Here is a 21,087-nt window from a genome sequence, read left to right as displayed (position 1 = left end):
ACTATAAATTACGAATTCCAGTCGAAGATATTAATTACACCTTTTTAATGGACTTACTAAACTTAACCGATTTAACATCAAGGCGGACAACGATTGATTTAGTTTGTCTTTTCAAAATGGCGAATCGCAGATTGGACGCCATCACAGACATAGGAATTAATAGACGAGAAGATAATGGCGAGGGGTAAAATCAACTGTTGAAGAACGAAGGGAGTAAGGCTGACTGTGATTCGTCAATAAATCAATCTGACAGTAAATAGGCATCTCGCATTATAATATCACCATTTACTTCTTAAAAGTAAAATCTGCTTTAGAATGAAAAGACATTTTTACATGGGAGCGCAAATTACTCGCCACGTTATGAACAAATTTGCGAAGTCCAAATTCGGCAAAAAAATTCGGTTGCATTTTCAGAGTCGAATATTTCGTTTAAGTATTTAGTTAAGACACTTTTATAAATGTTCATAATTTACTTCCCAGCAACCAACCAGCTTTGTGTTTCGCGTCCAGACGTTTCTCGATGTGATAGTATATGTTTCTAAAACTGATCTATATTATACGATGTGAATATGCTTAAAATAAAGTAAAATAATGCTTATATATGGAATGTAATACGACAATTGGGTTTATTCTCTTTTTCAAATCTATTTTTACAAGTTTTCATAGTACAAGTCAACATTTTGCCGTGTTATTTTGTAAAATGAACCGATGATGCCTCGACCATAGTTCGCACAAGAATGATGACGTCACGTTTTCAAATTTCACTTGAGGCCATATGCGAGCCCAGCCGGCTCAATGGAACCGGTATGGGGAGTGGGGATAATACGCTTTTAATCACTTAGGGCAGGTCTACTAATATTCATATGTCTATGGACGCCATGGATTTAACGAACTTTATTATTTATCGTGTACCCACGCGTAATACAAGACAGACTACTCTCTATAATGTTCCAAAATCTGAAAAAAAATTCGCCAAACAGAGGCTCCACAGACTAGGTAATAATTATAGATCAAACTAAAAAAAAATACATCATAATCTTTGTAACTGATCCACAAAGTGTTTTTTTTCTTACATCCACACTTTATCTTTGTATCTATCTATTGTTCTATGTTCCATAAAACACCCAATCGGGCATAGTAAATTTTTTTTATTATACATTTGCTGTACAACAAACCGTTCATGTTTATTCCTATACTAATGTTAGGGTATGCTCTGTATAATACCCAATCTGGCATTATAAAGGTTTGCTAAATACTAAAATTCTCAACAATAAACATTTCATATCTATTTTCCTAACATCAAAATTGTTTTCAAATATTGTTCTGCTACTATTTTCATAGTACCTATCTTGTAGGTACTCATTATTATTTATTGAACAACTATTACTTGAATGTACTACAACTCTCAACGACAAATAGTATTGTACCTGCTAATATTGTCTGTACTCGGCCTATTATGCTAAGTAATATACACACATTATTGTAATCCTGATCAGATTACCTTAAACATTATATACTCGTTAAAGCCTTCATGGGGTGAATAAATAAATAAACAAAATAAAAAATAAATAAAATAAAATAAGTACAATATTTGGGGCATGGACTTTCGTTCATCACAAAGATAAATATTTATGTTTCGGGTATATAAGTAAATACATTGCCTGGAGGTATTACTATATATTTTTATTACTGTTAACATATTTAGGATGGTTGTTTTTTTTTATTATTTTGGCTTTCACCCATTAAGGGTGATCTTGGCCCTCAATTTACATTTTTCCCTTATAAAAAACTACAGCAAATGAGAGTATATAAATATACAGATGTTTATAGAATATAAACCTGAAATAACGTAATATAACGTAATATAACGTAACATAACGTAACATAACGTAACATTACGTAAAATAACGTAACATACGTAAACATAACATAACGTAACATAATGTAAAATAACGTGACAAAAACATAAACGGTAAACGGTTTTATATAAACTACAAAATTATACAAATAGGAAACTGTTTACAATAAAAAAGGGTATTTTTAGTTATTTTACATAACAGATTTTTCCAAAATTAGTAGAATTAAAAAAAGAATTATGAAATAGACGAAATTATAAACAAATAAATCAAATTGAAGTATATAAATATACACAACATATAGATAAATAAACATAAAATAAACATAACACAAGCATAACATAATGAGCTGGTAATAATAGGTAAATAAAAAATATAAATAATTTAACATGTGTACAATAAAAGTGGACGATTTTCGTTATTTAGATTTTTCCAAAATTAGTTGCATTTTTTTAAACACAACTATGAAATAGATAAACTTATAAACAAATGAGTGTAGAAAAATATAAAAATGATTATAGAATAGTGTTTTAACTCAAACAGTCAGAGTTGGGTTCGGTGATCAAATGAAAATAGGAACCTGATAAGGCGATGCAACATTTCAACCCAAAAATATAGGCTATCTTTAGCACATTTTAGTACAGTCTCGATTAACATTGGAAATATGATATTTACGAGGATTGAAAATTACTATCCAGGAACTGATGTCGACCACTCTACCAAACGAGTCAATTCCCAATTGGAGAATACCAACATATATTGTGTATATTGACCGCTGTTATATCATCGATTTTCAGAGAAATACGTATTACCTTTCTTAATCTTGTTCACTACGCTCGTGTTTTCACGAAATCTGTAAAAACAAGGGATTTGAATTTTTCATAAATTTTGTGAACTTATTTCTAATATAAACGCCATGTTTTGCCAACAAAACGCTGGTAGAACAGTTCGCTTGTTTTCTCTAGCAAATGAATGCTTACCAGTCCTACTACTGCCTTGTTTTCTCCAGATTCCAGAATCCTGAAGCAGAGATCATTAACGTTGTGATAACGAGCACCTCGGTTTCTCAAAATCACCTTTGGGTTAGTTTCAAACTAGTGTTAGGGAGCACACTTTATCTACACGAAATCAGCAAAACACCAAGTTTTAGGAATATACACGGAAAGTGTATGCTAAAATTTTAGGACAAAATGGGTGCTTAAATGTAATCTCCGCCTTTGAAGTATCTTACGGTCTGTTTACACGAGGACAGTGTTTAGGACAGTGATAAGTGGTAACTAAACCGGTCGCTGTCTTAAAAAAATGTCACTTACCACTAAACTCAATGTTGAACAGCAAAAATTCTTATACTTTCGTATTCTTATACACTATTCTTGCTTGCCAAAATGAGTTTCTCCTGTGAATCGTTGGTTTTATTAACAACAAATAAATCTTAGTGGATAATATTAGCTGTGGTAGATACGCTAGTATCTTCCTGGTGAAAGACTACCATACTGAATCGACACTTTGGTTGAAATAGCTATTGCCATTTTAGTGACTTGATCTCAATAGCTAGATACTTCCCAACAATGCTCTTCCGCATCTCCTTCATATATAAATTGCACTGATCAGTGATCATGCCAATTTCGTTATACAAATGACACATACGCGAGAGAGGGTTGAAAGTGCTTAATTGCTGCTGCGTGTTTCGAATATAAATTTTTCATATCATATTAGTGGTCTTGTTCTTTCATCAATATTTATTGTAGAAATTAGTTTGTATTCTATTGGTTCTTATTATTTTTTTAATACTTAGCATGACATGACTGTTATTCTTACGAATTTAAACTTTATTTGTAAGTTATTGGTTTTACAGTGGTTACTTTCTGAAAAAAAATGCTACCGGACAGCAAAGTGCCAATAACATTTTTTACTCCAAATGTGCTAAGGAATAGCTGGTTAAAGTTTGTCGGGTTAGTGCCGATACACCCTGTATAAATAGTTGATAAATGGACAGGTATATTTTTTGCTAAATTTTTTTTTTATTTTCAGAGAAAAACTATAATTTTGAAAATAAGCTGACCAAACTGACAGGTTGTCGATCACTTATCCGAAGAACGTATTTTCCAGGACCGACCGCTGCTTCATTGTGCCATTAATCAACACGTAGAATCTACGTGTATCTCACGTGGCGACTGCCACCCCTCGCTCTTCCAAACACCACCCCCCCCAACATGAATTATTCCACGTTTACGTGTTCCCGGCACTGCCTGCTTCCGTATGCTGGTGATATTGCAGTTTGCAATTTGAGCCTGCGTGTATTGCACGGTGTTTCATAACGGGGAAGGAATATTATGGTACTCATTATATTACACGTGTTTCAAAAGTCATATTAGAATGTTTAAAATCAAAGTGTTTTGCAAAGTTACCGAGATATGATCAAAACGAACGGTTTAAATATGCGAACGACTACTAGGATAAATGTAAATTAATACTTTAGAAATTATACCGCATTTGTGTAGCAAAACCATGAATTGCCGTGTAAAAAATGAAATGAGTAAAATTGAGAAAGGGATTAAGGGATGGAAAGATTCTGGGACGTCTGACGAAGGCACGGTGAACAAATACTCGAGTCGGGCCATGTTAAGTGTTAAAATAACATAAGGGTATGTAGAATACGTTGTACGAGTGTGTATGAAGCAAGGATATATTTCAATAGTGTTGCAGTCCAACGTATGCGGGAAAAGAGTGATGGTTAGTTATTTAGTTAACTATAATTTTAAACATCAAAAACTGTCTGTCACTGAAAATGTCACTGAAAGCAACTGTAACTTATAGGCAATAATCTAGGTTACCTACATTTTTAAGTCGTTTTTCTCATTTTTCCATGATGTGCCTTCACATGTCTATCTTCCTTTTCACATATCTAGTATGAAATCGAAAAATATAGAAGACGCTAGAACGACGATATCACGTACGTCCTCTTCTGAGACTACTAAGATTTATGTGATTAGAAGAAGATCTTGAACAACAAAGATCTGTTCACTTTTGAACGTTTTTGGCTTTTAAAATCTCCAGCTTCCCTTTGGCTTCCCAGTCCCCACTGGAAAACAAATTTGGTATATAGCACAACTTGTTGCTTCATGGAATTTGTCCGAGGTGTGTCGTTTTAATTTTCTTTATCTTGCCTTACTTCTCCTTCTAGCACCTGTTTGTTTGTGACCCCTATTCTCAATTTTATCTTCGGCTACCTCTAGAACAGTCACGTTTTGAAAGCGTCTTATTGTTATATTTATTTGACTTTATTCAAACATTTTCGTGGTGGTATAAATGTGGGTATTGACTTTAAATTATCCCGGATGTTCAATAAAAAATATGTAATGTGTTTACAGGATAATTGAAAATAATTTTTAAAAGAAGTCTTCAAAGAGAATAAAAGTTGGAACTGGGTAAGAAAAAGTATTTATTTAAATAAAATTGCTGTACCCAAGGTTTGTAGAAAATACAACAGTACTCATATATTTTCTATGAACCGTGGGCTGTACATATTATAAATATCTTGACGTTGATAATAAATTTCTGCAATCAAATATAAGTGTGGGGTCTAATACATTTTTAAATTAATGACGAGCTTCGTAGCTTCGTTCATGATTTTCAACTCAGTATCACCCTGGTGAAACGATGCATCTTCGTCTTCAGGTATGGTGGTACAGTATATAAGTGTATTATTGTCTTACTTTTTTTGTAATTAATAGAAATAATGACATCCTTAACGATTTCATTAACATATTATTAAAATTTAGTAGCATGGATAATACAGGGTTTTCCAATAAGAGGTGTCATTTGAAATAGCCCGCTATTTCAGTAGATGTTAATTTTAAAGCTGTTATTTTTTTAACATTTGACAAATTGAAACTACGCCATTAATAAAAATGGAACAATACACGCTTCAACAACGCATTGAAATTATTAAAATTCACTTGAGTGAATCAAATGCAAATCGTGTTGAGTGATGAGGCCCATTTCCACCTCGGTGGCTTCGTCAACAAGCAAAATTGTCGAATCTGGGGCTCGGAAAATCCAAGAGTTATTGTTGAAAAGCCTTTCTTTTCCCAACGTGTGACTCTTTGGTGCGGTTTATGGTCCGGCGGAGTCATTGGACCTTACTTTTTTGAAAGTGAGGCTGGAGCAACAGTTACGGTGAATGGATTGCGCTATCGAGAGATGATTAATGATTTTTTATGGCCAAAATTGGATTGTATTGATTTGGACAACGTTTAATTTCAACAAGACGGCGCTACGTGCCACACAAGCAACAAAAACCATTGATATTTTACGATTCAATATCAAAATAACACCTCTTATTGGAAAACCCTGTACAAAGGATTTATAAATAAATTCACTAGTGTTTTTTTCTGAAATAATTATAGATATATTAAGTTTGACGTTTTTTAGTTCAGTTGAGTAGTTTCGGTTTCAGTCCGCATTCGGTGTCAGTATTGTCACGCATAATCTGTGATGTAGAAAAATGTTACTCACCTTTTTACATGTGATAAATATAACGAGAGAATGAATCAAATTAAATTAAACTCAAGATTTGTGGATCAAGCTGATACTGTTTTCAGTCAGAAGGGCGAAGATTACATCTCTTTGATTAATGAAAGTATAAAGATAAGAGCAAATGCTTTTTACAACTATCAATATATTTGAGAGCTAAAACCAGAGAGAGATAACAATAAAGGAATTTATTGAAGGTAGAATTCTGTTCCAGGCGTGTTATTCTGGATTGAAGGTCGCATTTTCTTCCGGGCGTGTTCTTCTGGCTTAAATGTAGCATTCTCTTCCAGGCGTGTTCTTCTGGATGGAAGATAGCATTCTGTTCCAGGCGTGTTTTTCTGGATTAAAGGTAGCATTCTGTTCCAGGCGTGTTTTTCTGGATTGAAGGTCGCATTCTCTTCTGGGCGTATTCTTCTGGCTTAAATGTAGCATTCTCTTCCAGGCGTGTTGTTCTGGATTGAAGGTAGAATTCTGTATCAGGCGTGTTATTCTGGATTGAAGGTCGCATTGTCTTCCGGGCGTATTCTTCTGGCTTAAATGTAGCATTCTCTTCCAGGCGTGTTCTTCTGGATTGAAGGTAGCATTCTTTGCCGGGCGTGTTCTTCTGGTTTAAATGTAGGATTCTCTTCCAATCTTCTTGGCAACCTGTTGTTTTTTCTCAGCCAACTGCCTTATTATGAGCGTGGTGAGGATCGCGTAGATCTCGGCACAATTTGCAGGGCTTTTTTTTCAACTCCAACCAGAGGGAATGACCTCACCAACCATGTCAGCCATTTCCACCATTTCGGAAGAATACGAACGAAGGAGATCACGCTATCAACGGGAGGAACGACGAATTCATTTACAAACTCATTTAAAAACTATTACTTGGTAGGAATAAAACACTCCCTTTAAAACTGAGTCAATATTCAAGAAAAAAATTTGGTTTTCAAAAAACCAGCGCCGGCCAAAAAAAAAATCCACCTCCATCGTTATCTTGCCTCTCTCTTGCTACCTCCTCGCTACCGCTGTCTCCACTTGCGCCAGGATCACCTTGCCATTGCATAAAAACAATGTTCACCCAAATTTATTGAAGTAACTACGTTTCAGTAATTCTGATCTATCTGTGTTTTGTATATAGCTTTTAATTTGAGATTTAAAGGTTTAAATATTGTTGTGAGTTTTCAATTAAAGTGGTATTTTGTTGTAGAGTTTTGTACCATAGTATAGATTTGTGGAATATGCTGATTCAGCGGTAGTTACCCAGCTGTCGCATCAACTTTTCGAAGGGTAATTAATTGACAACACGTTTGTTTCGCGATAGGTCCGTTTATTGAAAGTTGAGTGTTTTTTTTAACTACACAATGTTTAAGTGGAGGCAGAGCGACGTCACATGGTTGCAACACGACAGGACTTATATATTATGCAAAAAAAACCTGTGTTTAGTCTTATGTTATGTCTTTAGTTTATCTTTGATTTTGGCGAGGATTCAAAATATTGGAGTAGTTATGATTTTGTAGAGATATATTGAAACAATCAGTTTAAAAACTCATAAATAAAAACATTAAGTTTTCGCAGTAGAAAAATAAATCTAATGAAGAGAAGTTAATAAGGTTTATGGAAGGTTTATGGAACGGGGAAGGATTTATTTTACTTAGCTTTGGTTTCCGTTGCTGGTGTCTTAGATGTCTTAGAGTGTTGTTACCGTGGGATTAAGTGGCAAGAAATAAAAGTAAGGATGGGCTAATTATCAAAAAATAAAAAAATTAAGAATACTAAAATGTATTACCACAAAAAAGACATAATAACAAAGAAATTAATTAGCATCCTACTAAATCTAATTATTGTATATTTGTCTAATTATTTATTCTAAATCTGTCTGGCAAAGGGCTTGCATACGTAAAATGAAGGTGTGATACCAGTTCGTTTTTGATGCGAAGTAGTAGATTCCGGTTCTTCACAGCAACTGTCCCAGTTTATAATTTATCCAAAAAATAATGCTTTAGTCCGTTGCAAAACAGCCTCACGCTGCTGGTTTCCAAAAGGGTCCCTCTTAACTAATCAGGATCGGCAGATGTCATCCGATTCCATTAATCCATTGGTCAATGCTCCATATGCAAAAGCTGATGCTCACAAAATTGGCGAATGTGTTCGTCGAACCTCAGCCAAGAGGAATGCCCAGTGCTTTGGGCAGGTGATCGAAGAATGGCCACTGCTTCCAATGCAAATCACAGATTTTCGCTCCCTCAGGATTGGCAACTCTCAGAATTCCAGGGCTGTCAATTTGACCAATAGCGAAATGACGATGTGTAGGTACTTAAAGGCCCCACACTCCAAGACCATAGATGCAATGTAAGTAAAGTGATAAACACACCTTGTTACAAATCTTATATGTAACAGTGTTTTAGCGCCCTTGAGGTGATTTTTCACGAAAATGGTGCTACCTATATAAATAAGCAACATATTATTATTAGTATTATTCTGCGAAAAAAGATTATCTATTTATGGTTCCGATTTAGAATATGTTGTTGGATCGTTCATCCTTGATTTTGCACATTGATGATTTTCATAAATTGCGAATGATTGACGCAAATAGGTTACACACTTGCTGATATGTTTTCAGAAGAAAAATAATAGATTTACGCACTTACACTTGAAAAATACCTAAGCGACAGTGGATGCACGAGTGATGTGAAGTAACATATTCCTTCTTATCCCTGCGTAATGCGTAGAATTATTTAAGTGCAATTAACTTTAAATTGATTTAATCACATCGCGATTAATTAATTTAATCACAAACTGTGAAGAAGGCACCAAAATTATTTTAACAATGAAATTATTCTTGATTTGAAATGTTATTTTATTTTGTTGAAATATTTGACAGAACGCAATTTTTCAACTTTATTTTTTATCGATAAATTAGGAGTATTTTAATTCACAAAATATTATTTGGCAATGTGAGCCTCATTAGGTGGTGAAGCCCCCATTTTACAATCGTGTAAAAATCGTATGTAAATAAAATAAATTATATTAAATTTCGAAAGGTAAATTTCTTGCTTCGAAAGCCCATGATCTCGAGGCAAATGCTTTCAACTAACTTTCAGTTTCACAATACCTACAATTATAATATTCATTGATTTTTCACGTGGTTAACTCGGCTAGTATAAACTAAAAACGGTTGAACAGAGTATAACATTAAAATAAAATGATTGGTTATGATACTGAACTGAACCTTCACCACACATAATATTTGGTTGTCTTGGAAATTTGAACAGTTTGTAGCGGCAAGCTACTCAAATAATTCACAGTGAAACCTAGTGCAATCTAGAACGTCCGAAAACTTCAGTATGAGCAGCGCTTATTACAGGTGAAACCTTCTAGACTCACTACCGTTCATCTCCGCTTCTACGGTGTTGAGCTTTGGTCTGCTGGATTCGCCACCAATTATCTCCACCGCCGCGGTGTCGACCAATCGGCATGGATGATTCGCTATCTATCATCTTCACCTCAGTATCAAGCATTGGTTCGAAGAAGTTCATCATCCAGTCTCCGCACACCGCGCGTTGACCACGGATTCATATCCCTCTGTGATGTGACCTACAAGCATCCCTTCATGATGCACAATTACACAACTAATCTAACTACACAAAAAATCAATGCGATAATACAACCTCTTTTATTTATCTCTGCCTACCGTCACCCTCAAGTATAATAATTATACAATATACTAAGAGTTACTGCCTTCAATTATTTCTCTCAAAGTCTACCCACTAAAAAAAAATGTCCTTCACAAAGGCCTAGTCTGTCTATTTAATTTTCTGTAAAATGTTTTCTTTGCGTTAAAACATTCGAACATGAGACTAAATGGATTTCTGTCATAAACCTGCTTAAATCTCCCCATTAAAAGTAAAAGCTTTTATTTCACTGCTTATATTCAGACATTAACCGACTTCACCATTCTGTTCGCCTGGTATTTTCTCAACTCGAATAGCACCTACCAGCTATAACAACATTTCAATGTTGGGGTATACGTTTATTAGCTGTCGTAAGAAGTAAGGCTTTGTTTTATTTGAATAAATGATCAATTTTTTCTTCATCTCACGCAAGTGGTCCGAAACCATTTATTTCGTTTTGTCACAAAAGATTTCAGGTTTCCATGGCATCAACGATTTTAGAAAAAAAAACTTCATACTTCTCTAAGATCTTCCCATATCGGTCGGTGGCTTAGTTGACATCGCGTTTGGATCCTTACCAGGCTTTGTGTGTTCAATTCCTCGGCTGGCCAAGTCCTCTACCACAACACAAGCAACGTTTTCCAAGTAGGTACTGTGGTAGTAGTAGGAGATTTTCAAATTTTGTTAGTTTATTCGTTACCCGGGAATGTTTGTCTTTCTTTAAAAATAATATTTATATACAATTATGACACAAGTCGTTCTTGTCTTTTTTTATATTTTTTTATATGAATACACCTCGAGAGTCCTTACTGCTCCAGACCGTCTGGAACCAGTGAGACTATGGCGTCCCCAATTGGAGTATGTTGTGAGGCTGAATGTAGTGGAGAGGGGAAAGAGATCGGAAAGAGAAAATTTGAGAAAGTACCTGGCCTTTCAAATCTGGCCACCAAACACGGGTAAAGCCGTTTGAAGCAACGTTTCAATTCTGAAAGGTGGTCTTACACCACGGCGATTTGAACCCGCGACCTCAGGATTGCTAGTCGACAGGCGAACCCTCGACTTATTTAACTACAAAATTTGTAGATATATATAATCGATCCAATTTGATTCATAGTCCTGGCCTGACTTAATGTGATTTTGGTTCAGTTCCCTCTAATCTCCACAAAAAAAAAAATTGAAAAAAATATATCAATGAGTAAGACCATATATAATATTTTTAAAATTTCAACAGTTCTCGTTGAAAATTAAAGATGGCACTACTTTTAATTGTAAGTAGCACCTAGAGCGAGTGTTTACAAAGTACATTAGGGTTTGCTTAGAATATTCACCGCTTGTCCGAAAGAGCGTTATTAGTTAAGGCATGAAAATCCCCCCACTTAAAAAATACATTGTGGTCCTACCCAAATCATTTTTCTCCGAATTTGCTTCAAATCCGCACCTAAGCAGTAAGCATCTCACGTGTCGAGTATTCAAGTTACGATGACCACCCCACCTCCTACCCACATCCATCCTTCACCCCACTTGATGCAAAGGCTTAATTTAAAAAAAAGTTGTGTACCTACCTATATGAACATAAAAAACGTACATAATAAATAATATATCATGGTATTCATATCGTCGTATACTTATATAAATACATATGCATGAATGTGTCTATGTGTCTATTAATTTTAATTTGTGGATGTTCAGGCATAAATATTTAATTTTTTTTCAATCATTTTATAAATAAGTTAATTTTCCACACTATACAATAAAATAATAAACGAAAATGGGTTCGTAAGTAGAAGATTTTGAACTTTAAAGCAGTTTTCATAGGCTTTATAAATTATTTTTTTCTTTATATTTCTATTATAAATTAAACTTTTCTAAAAAATACTCTATCATTTCAAAGGCCAAGATGTATCCTACTCGCAGTATTTAATTAAAGCATCTGAAACATTTCTAAGCGAAAAATAAAAAAAAAAACATTATTTTGCATTACTACGTATGGCATCGCTTTAATCTCTTTCAGCCAGATTTTTATTCTTGATTTGTAATCATTCAAATTTACTATTCGCTTTATATCAGGGGGAAGGATACTGTGGAGTCGTCGCAAAATAAATATAATTTCATTTTCTGAATGTGGTTTTATGACCTGGAATATTTTTTATGTTTTATAATAATGTCATTGTGTTTGAACTTCTTTGATGAATACGCGGTATTGTAGAGGATTCAGTATTTTTTAATAGTTTCAATAGTATATTTTTAGCATATATTTTTTGTACATCAAAACAATTTTAAATTTCTTTATGATTCGTTGTGAATTGCGTTCAGGTAATGTATATACAGCAGATCCCCATCATATAATTCCCTATTCAATACGATAATGATAAAAGGCGTAATAGATGTCCATTTTATTTACCACATTTCGTAGATTTTTAAAGGAATATATATAAAAGTTTTATAAGTTTTTCCGTGATAAGTAGTGATATGTAGGTCCCATCTAAGATTTCCATCAATCACTACCCCGAGATGTTTAATGCTTTGAGACTTTTCTATAATTGGTCATTGATTTTGAACATTCTTTCTATGGAATTGATGGGTAGTTATAATTTTTTTATTTTGTAGAGAACAAGAATTGGCACATTATTTCAATATTCTTTTTGACCGCTGGCAACTTTTGAAAGTTGGTAACTCAACCTCGTGCCGTCAGATGTTCAACGAAACCATTTTGAATTCATTCGAGATCTCTCGCGCCTCGTTGACAGTTGACAGTTATTTCTTTTCTCTACATTTCCGATAAATTTACTGATAAAACTTGTAACTTTAAATGAACAATAAAAGTTCGATTGTTTCAATAATTTTTTTTAACAAATAATTAGTCATCCGAAATACTAATACAAATTGAAAATATCTCCCGAGTAAAAATAAATGCCGCCAACGGGAATTGAACTCGTGCCTTCTGATGTCCGGTCAGGTGCTCTATATCCACTGAGTATGTCGGCTTATTTCCAACCCGCCAAATGATTCAATATGTACTAGTACCTCAATCAAAAATTACTGCTTTTTATATTTTTTTCACCTGTAAACAACCAACTTTATTTTTGTAGGAAAGGCTTTGTTAGTGCTAAATTTCTCACTAGATGGCGTCGAGACATATAATATCTTCATTTATTGGTGAAATAATTTTGACTTGTCAAATATTATTATTTTTTTAATTTATCGAGTTAGACAATCAATGGATATTATTACTGAAGGTTAGCCGGCGATAAACTCACACATATACACGCACTTTTACCCATCCATAATTTCAATAAACTAAATAATTTCTTTCTCATATTTGTATGAAGAATTTGTACATAAGTAAATTATCTAGAAAAATATCAGGATTTCCAGAACACAATTTCCCATTTTATTCAGAGAAAGTTGAGGCAAATATTCTACTTGAATGTTTTTAGTTGAAGCTGTTTTGGCCACTGCCTTTCTATCTAATTAGCTTATGCAAATGAGATATTACCATTGTAAATAGGACCTTTTGGTGGTTATGGGGTTGTTTCCCTTCTTTCAGGCAATCAAACGCATCATTGGCTTTCCAAATGAACTTGACTTTGTTTCATGTTAAAAGTTTTGATTGTTTTTTTTTTTGGTCTAAAAATGATGAACAAGTTTTGATGAGACATTAGTACATAGTAGCACCTCTAATTGTAGCTCTCTGGGACAGATAGAAACGAATATTTTTGTCTGTCAGACTAAAATCGATTTTAAATCATTTTTAATAATTGTTCAAAAATGTAAATAAATCTTAAGTTTTTTTTTTACATTAAGGACGAGTTGTTTCAGAGAATTTCAATAGTTCGTTAAATTTCAGCATTTATTTTAAATTACTGTGAAAGCTCTTTTCAAGTTATATTAATATTTCAATTCTGTGAAGTGTTATATCTGCATTTACTATGCAGAATTTGTATGTTGGGATCTCTATGAAAATAGTAAAAGGTTCTTCTTATAATTGAATTTATTTACGTTACAATAAAAAGGTTTGGATTTAGCTACACTGTTCATTATCCGAGGGTTGGTAATTCTCTCGTTCGAGAAGCTTGTTCCCTGTCAATATAATCTCACAGGTATATGTTACATTCTAGCGACATCTGACGGACTCTGGAGTAAACTTTATGACTAGCGCCATCTATCGATTAAATACTCAACCTTATTATCATACATCACAGTGAAGTAACTGGTCAATGTTGATATAGTAACAGAACTTCAATAAGACTTTCACAGAACTTGGAAATTATCTTTAAAATTTGTTGAATTGTTCAAATTGTCTGAAACCCGTCCTTAGAGCCTCAATATACAACCTGAGATAAAGGGTTATCCTTAGGAAATATTCCGCCGCGGACTTTTATGTAGGCCTTTTAAAGATATACAATTACGTAGTAAATTATTTTGATGTATCTCATAAGGTTTAGCCAGCCTTAGTTATGTAGTGACCGTAAATATATTTTAACTTTCTTTATATATAATATGTAAAACTTCCGGGAAAAATTCTCTAAATGATAGTGAAAACCCGTTGGGTAGTTTAGAAGAACTAAGGGCACAAACAGACAGACGCGTATAGCGACTTTATTTTATACTATTTAGAGATATCCGCTAATTGCTTGTCCACATATTCCGCTTGGGTCACCATTTCAATCCACTCCCAGAGAAGCCGTTCGCAAAACCTTCCTCCTAGACCGCTCGCCAAAAATAAACTCGCCAAAGACTGAATATGTCATGACTAATGTCCCGCTCTAACCAATGCTGACTGCTGTTTGATCGATATTAAGTGTGAATCGATATTATTGTAACAATTCGTAACAATCTATCCACAATATTTAAACGCTTGTACATTTTCTTGTGTCAATTCTTTCTTGTACCTCGAGTTCCTAAATGAGGAGAATATAGAATAACATAAAGAAAAACTATTCTGTTTCATAAAATTCCTTTGTCACTGTTACAAATGAGTTTCTTCACCGTGAGATATGAAAAAAACCTTTATTTTCATTTAATCTAACGGCTCAATTAATGTATATCCTTTTATCGTTGTGGAATAATAGGAAATGTCTTATTATGTCGCTCAATCTTTTTTTAATAAAACTCGGATACTACGTGTTCTAGTCGATTTCCGTTCCAATATGTTCTTCAATTCTTTCGTAATAATATTATTTCGTAATTTCGGTGAAGAGATAAATCCCTTTAGACCAAGACTTTCCAACTAATGATAATGCTACTTGGGAAAGAAGTGTGGAGATAAATAAAGATGAAAGGATAAAAATTATATGAATGGGAAGCGAATAAAAATAGTACACGGAAAGGAGAAAGAAATATTTGTAATTTCAATTAGAATCTGTCTAAACGTTGGGGATAGTAATTGAAAAAATTTATAATATTTGAAGTTTAAAGGTTACGTTATATTAATAGGAATCCTCGAACTTTCTGAGGAACTCTTAATATTTCAAATATGTTAAAAGATTGATGACAAATAACTCAAAGCACTGAAGATATAATCCACTAAAACTGTATTTTTATATTTTATGTTTGTTTATCAATATTTTTACGTAAATTGTATATATCTAACACGTACATTGAATTTAAAAAAATATTTTCCAAAAAAAGCTATTTCATAAACGGCAAATAAAAAGAAATAAAATGTTAACTAATAATCCCACTTAGGCATAGCCAGTGCGTGGGTATACTTGTGGTTTAAAAAAAACATATAAAGTTTTTTTTTCTGTACACACACGTGAGATACATTATTTAAAAAAAAAATTAAGTGAGTTTTGGATAAGCTTTTTACAAAAGCACTTGGGTAGATACAACGATAAAAATTTCATAAGGTAAAATTGAGAAAATATTTTAAAAAATCTTAAAAAATTCTTGAATATAATAAAATCAATTTCATTGATCAGTCTTAGCAAATTGCCGACAGCAGTTTTTTTAAGTAGGTGCATGTTACACTTCTAAAGATTATTTATTTATTTTCAAATATATATTATATTAAGGTTATATTGTAGTTTACTATTAAAGGTTATCCCGAGATCACAAATATCTGAGACTGTTGCAATGTTGTTGTTGTTTAAAGAATAATATTTTATTTTTTATTTCTCGAAAAGACAATGTGATGACATTTAGATATATTTGATTTTGTTGTCAAATATTATTTAAATCATGTTGTAAATTGACATTTAGACTTTTTATTGGCTTGTATAGCTTAACATCATAATAATTCTATTTCAGATTATTTTACATCATTGATCAAATCATTAATTTATAAAATGAAAAACAATGGTCCCAGATGAGAACCCTGTTGTATCCCAGAAGAAATTTCATTGAAATCTGATTCGAAGCCCTTTATTGCTGTTGCCTGTGATCTGTTGAGTATATAAGATGTACCTAACCCAACGAAATAAATTACCACGTATAGCTAATGACCAAAGTTTTCTTAGTATATATATTATTATACCTTCAGTTGTAAAAAATGATGTTATCATAATCTAATTTTTACCGCCAGGGGTGAAAGCAACAATACAAATACTCTTGAGGTATAACTACGAGCCAAGCGTTTGAAATTCTCTTTTATTTATACATCTAGATTTATATTCAAATATTACACAAGCAATACTCCCATCTGAGGATATATTCGTGTAAGTCGGCTTATGGTCTCGATCCCCTGTATGTATGGTGCAATATGTGCACAGCCGCATATATAATCACACTAAAATAATAATGACATTGCGGCTAGCGCGGATAAACGGTGCGCCCGTTGGGTACCTTTATCCCAATCTACCCCCAGCTAACGAAACCCCATTGGGTTCAGCGAGATAGGGGATTGCATTCCGGGATACGGTAAACTGGGGATAACGGGATACCGGGATTCCGGCTTTCTAAATACTGGACGCGGATTATAAAGAATAAAATGTTAAATAATATAAAGAATTATATGTGGAAGTTATGACTAAAAAAATATTGGAAGACTTGCCCTAACATAAGATCTGGGTATCTGGAGGCAAAGCACGTGAACTTTTGTTTTGGCACCAGGGGTGTTCGAGAGTACTTTGAATAAACTAGTCGGTCGTAAGTTGAGTGCCAAAGAGCGCACAACGAAATAACCACAGAAAAGTTAAGTTCGCTAAAGTAAGGCAACGGTTTGCAGCGCAGTCCTCTGAAGAGACTTTTATAAGCAGATTGTTCGTTTTTAACGTAGCGACGATAAAAATGAGTGACGTTGGAAAATTATAAGATATTTTTAAAAGTGTCTAACTAAATAGTGTAACAAAATATTTAATTTTGAATCTCGAAGGAGGTGAAGCTCTGTTTTTGGGAAAGAATCTGAGGGTCAGTGCGTCCATGAGTGACGCACGTATGAATCAATCCCTTCCACAGCAGTTCAGATGTTGAGCAGACGCACCCGCTGCCGAGACCTGGACAAACCTCACCTCACGAAGGGCATCACTGCGCAAGTCACCAAGCGCAGTGAACCACTTTAAGTGACCCATGGCAGAGGTGTTTAAATTAGATTAGAAAGGAGTGTGAGTGTATGACGCGGAAAATAATGGTAGAAGTCAGAGATGCCCAAAAGAGTTAAACAAAAGTTTTATGTACAGATAACCCACATTTATGTCAAGTGTGTCAATTATTTAAATTATTTTTTATTGACCGTAGCGAAGTACCGTTTTAAATCGACCCTTTGACATTTCATGTGTCTGCAAAATTATCTGTTCGAATCCATTTTGAGAAAGTTCTCAATATTGTTATTCCTGCTGTTATTCTTATTCTGAATTGACGAGCTGTCAATTCAGAAAAATCAATATCATGGTGAAGAAAATTTAAAAAAAGAATTATCGTTGAGATGGTGACATTTCTTTGGAGGAAATGTGTAATTTTTTATTTAAAATTTTCATAAATGAAATGTAATTTATTTAAAGCTTATACTTAATCTGTAAGAAGATACAATATTTTATTATCTTAAAAAAGACACTTTTCTAATTTGTATACCTTTGTTAATATTATGTTTGTATTTATATCAAAAGTTTTTGATTATTGTTTAAAAAATCATTAGAACTAAAGGTAAATACTCCTCCCATAAACACGAGCTCCTGGAGCTCAACTTATGGAGTAGTAGAATAAAAAACGAAATAATTATATATATAAGTCTGCATATTGTTATAATTTATAATGTTAAATAATTTACAAGTAATAAATAAATAAAAAAAAAAGTAGGCAGGTATTTAAATACTTACTTACAAATCTTATGATTTCAAAGGAAATTTTGGTGTTAATTATTTATTAAATAAGAGAAACTTAGAAATATACTTTTTAACTTAGAAATGGCAATTTTTACGACGTCTTCCGTCAATCTTCACGTGAATTATCAAGTTGGACATTATTATCTGTACCACGCCAAGAAATGGACAGCGGAGTTTTTTTTTGATATCTCCAGTTCAATTTTGCATTGTTGGTTATTCGATGACAGTCGCTTTCCAAATGAATGGCAAATCCATTCCGTTCATGGTATTTTGAGCGTTCGTCTGTAATAATATTACACCCGATTTGTAAGACCACACAGGTTTTATCTGTGTCTGTATTTTTCTTAACCATTGACATGAAGAGTACCAGCAGTTATAACACCACAAAACCAGTGGAGGTTTACTCCATTATGCGGATGTGCAGTAACGTCCTAACTCATTTGGATTATAATACAGGGTTTTCCAATAATAGGTGATATTTTGATATTCAATCATAAAATATCAATAGTTTCGTTGCTTGTGTGGCACGTAGCGCCATTTTGTTAAAAGTTAACGTTGTCCAAATTAATACCATCTAATTCCGAACATAAAAAATCATTAATCATCTCTCGATAGCGCAATCCATTCACCGTAACTGTTGCTTCAGCCTCATTTTCAAAAAAGTTAGGTCCAATGACTCCGCCGGACCATAAACCGTACCAAACAGTCACACGTTGAGAATAGAGAGGCTTTTCAACAATAATTCTTGGGTTTTCCGAGCCCCAGATGCGACAATTTTGTTTGTTGACGAAGCCACCGAGGTGGAAATGGGCCTCATCACTCAAGATGATTTGCATTTGATTCACTCGAGTGAATTTTAATAATTTCAATGCGTTGTTAAAGCGTGTATCGTTCCATTTTAATTAATGGTGTAGTTTTTACTTATCAAATGTCAAAAAATGACAGCTTCAAAAGTAACATCTACCGAAATAGTGGGCTATTAAAAATAACACCTCTTATTGGAAAACCCTGTTTTACTACATCGTGAACAGCGCATCACTACTCCATACTTCCACCAAAATTCGTTATTCGTGTGCGCCGCGATGAAGTTGTGTAATAAGTTCTCTGCGTCTGTGGGCTGCAAACCTAGATACTTAAATATTCATGTCTTATTTACTTGTTTTTTGTAAATCAATAATTATAATATAAATATATTTGACAGCACTATATAAGTTACCATTTTTTATTTCATTAATTTATGTGATTTCACAAATTACGAATTAATACATATATATGGTATGTTTGTTATTATGTATGTCCAGAGTGGAAGATACTCTCTGTATTGGTGAGAGACCACCATTCAGAATTGAAACGTTGCTTAGAATGGCTTTGGCCGTGTTTGGTGACCAGATCTGAATAGCCAGGTACATCCAAACCTTCCTCTTCCTCGTCTCCTTCCCCTCTCCACTACCTTAAGTTTCACAACATACGCCAATTGGGGATGCCATAGCTTCACTGGCTCGATACCGTTGGAAGCAGCTGCAACTCTTGTGCGGTTTCAAATTAAAAAAAAAACTTCACAATTATACGAAAAATGATATTTACGTATTTAAAATTACTTTATTGAATGCCAGTTGTACACATATTCTCAAGCAACAAATGTATTAGTCAACTTTTTCTTTCGTTCAAGTGTAGTGGGCACTTATTGATATTTTTTTACGATTTTAAACTTCATAGACCAATAATTGTAGCAATTCTTAGCGAAAAGGTCTTTTTTTCTTTTCAAATCGCTTTAATGTTGAGCTCTAAATGATTTAAATGTCGATCCAAAACCCAACCTTACCAAAACCACTCTTGGGCTTTTAGTGTCAATGGGAATAGATAAACATACATTTTTTGTGACTCTTATGAAATAATTTGCAAATGCACATCGCTGACTAGTTGGCCAATTAATATTGTCAAATTGCTCCAAAATAACTACGTTAGAGAATTCTGCTTACATCAAAGAATAATTAAACATGCCAATTTCGGTTGTTGGCGCATGGGTGAGTAAGTAAAATGAAATATATTGCGTAAAATTATTCAAGTTCAATGATATTTTAATTTTAAAAATTAGAACTACTTGCTATATCATAAGTAGGTATCAAAAATATTTTATGAAATAACGATTCTTTATTTGAAATGGGTAGGTATTTGCTTTATTCTATGGTAATGTTTGACAGATGCTTAGATGAATTAATATGTCGAATATAATAATATCTTTATTTAGGAAAGTTTACAATTACAACTATACATACATATTATGGTGTACATTGATTTATGACTTTTATATTTATGGTTATAAAATTAACAGAAAAATACAAACATAATATTGTGAAGGTAAAAAGAAAATAAAAGTACGGTTGAGGTTTCTCAAATACCGCCTCACTAGGCTAGCCTGTGTTGAGGAAGAATTTTTCGTGTTAGTTCCTAATACCTTTGAACATACCTATACTTGTGTTAAGATGTATTCGCTCAATAATGAGGTGACTTCAATAACTGCTAATTTGGGTGAATCGTCGCCTAGACGTGGTTTTAGTGAATAAGGTCCAGTATAGCCACCTGAAAGAAATTATATTATTAATTATAAGGCTAAAGATAGTGGGAACAGAAAATTTGGGCAGTACCTACCTCCAGTTATAATTGTTAAAAATCGCACAAAAGTTTTCGATAAAGTGAAATATGTTTTTATTTCATCACTTAAAAGAAGATAATACTAATAAATCTAGATGAAACATGAAACAGAACGAGACACATAAAATA

At 33.4% G+C, this 21,087-nt stretch overlaps 1 protein-coding gene across 1 annotated transcript in view; it reads left to right on the top strand.

Moving 5' to 3' along the window:
* SP2353 (EGF like, fibronectin type III and laminin G domains protein pikachurin) overlaps nucleotides 1–21,087 on the top strand; it is a 400,085-nt gene that overhangs the window by 41,092 nt on the left and 337,906 nt on the right. The window lies entirely within an intron of this gene.

Source organism: Hesperophylax consimilis, chromosome 24 (assembly GCF_061612785.1).
Source record: "Hesperophylax consimilis isolate HC1 chromosome 24, BYU_Hcon_1.0, whole genome shotgun sequence".
Lineage (NCBI taxonomy): Eukaryota > Metazoa > Arthropoda > Insecta > Trichoptera > Limnephilidae > Hesperophylax > Hesperophylax consimilis.
This window is presented reverse-complemented; position numbering and strand designations above follow the sequence as displayed.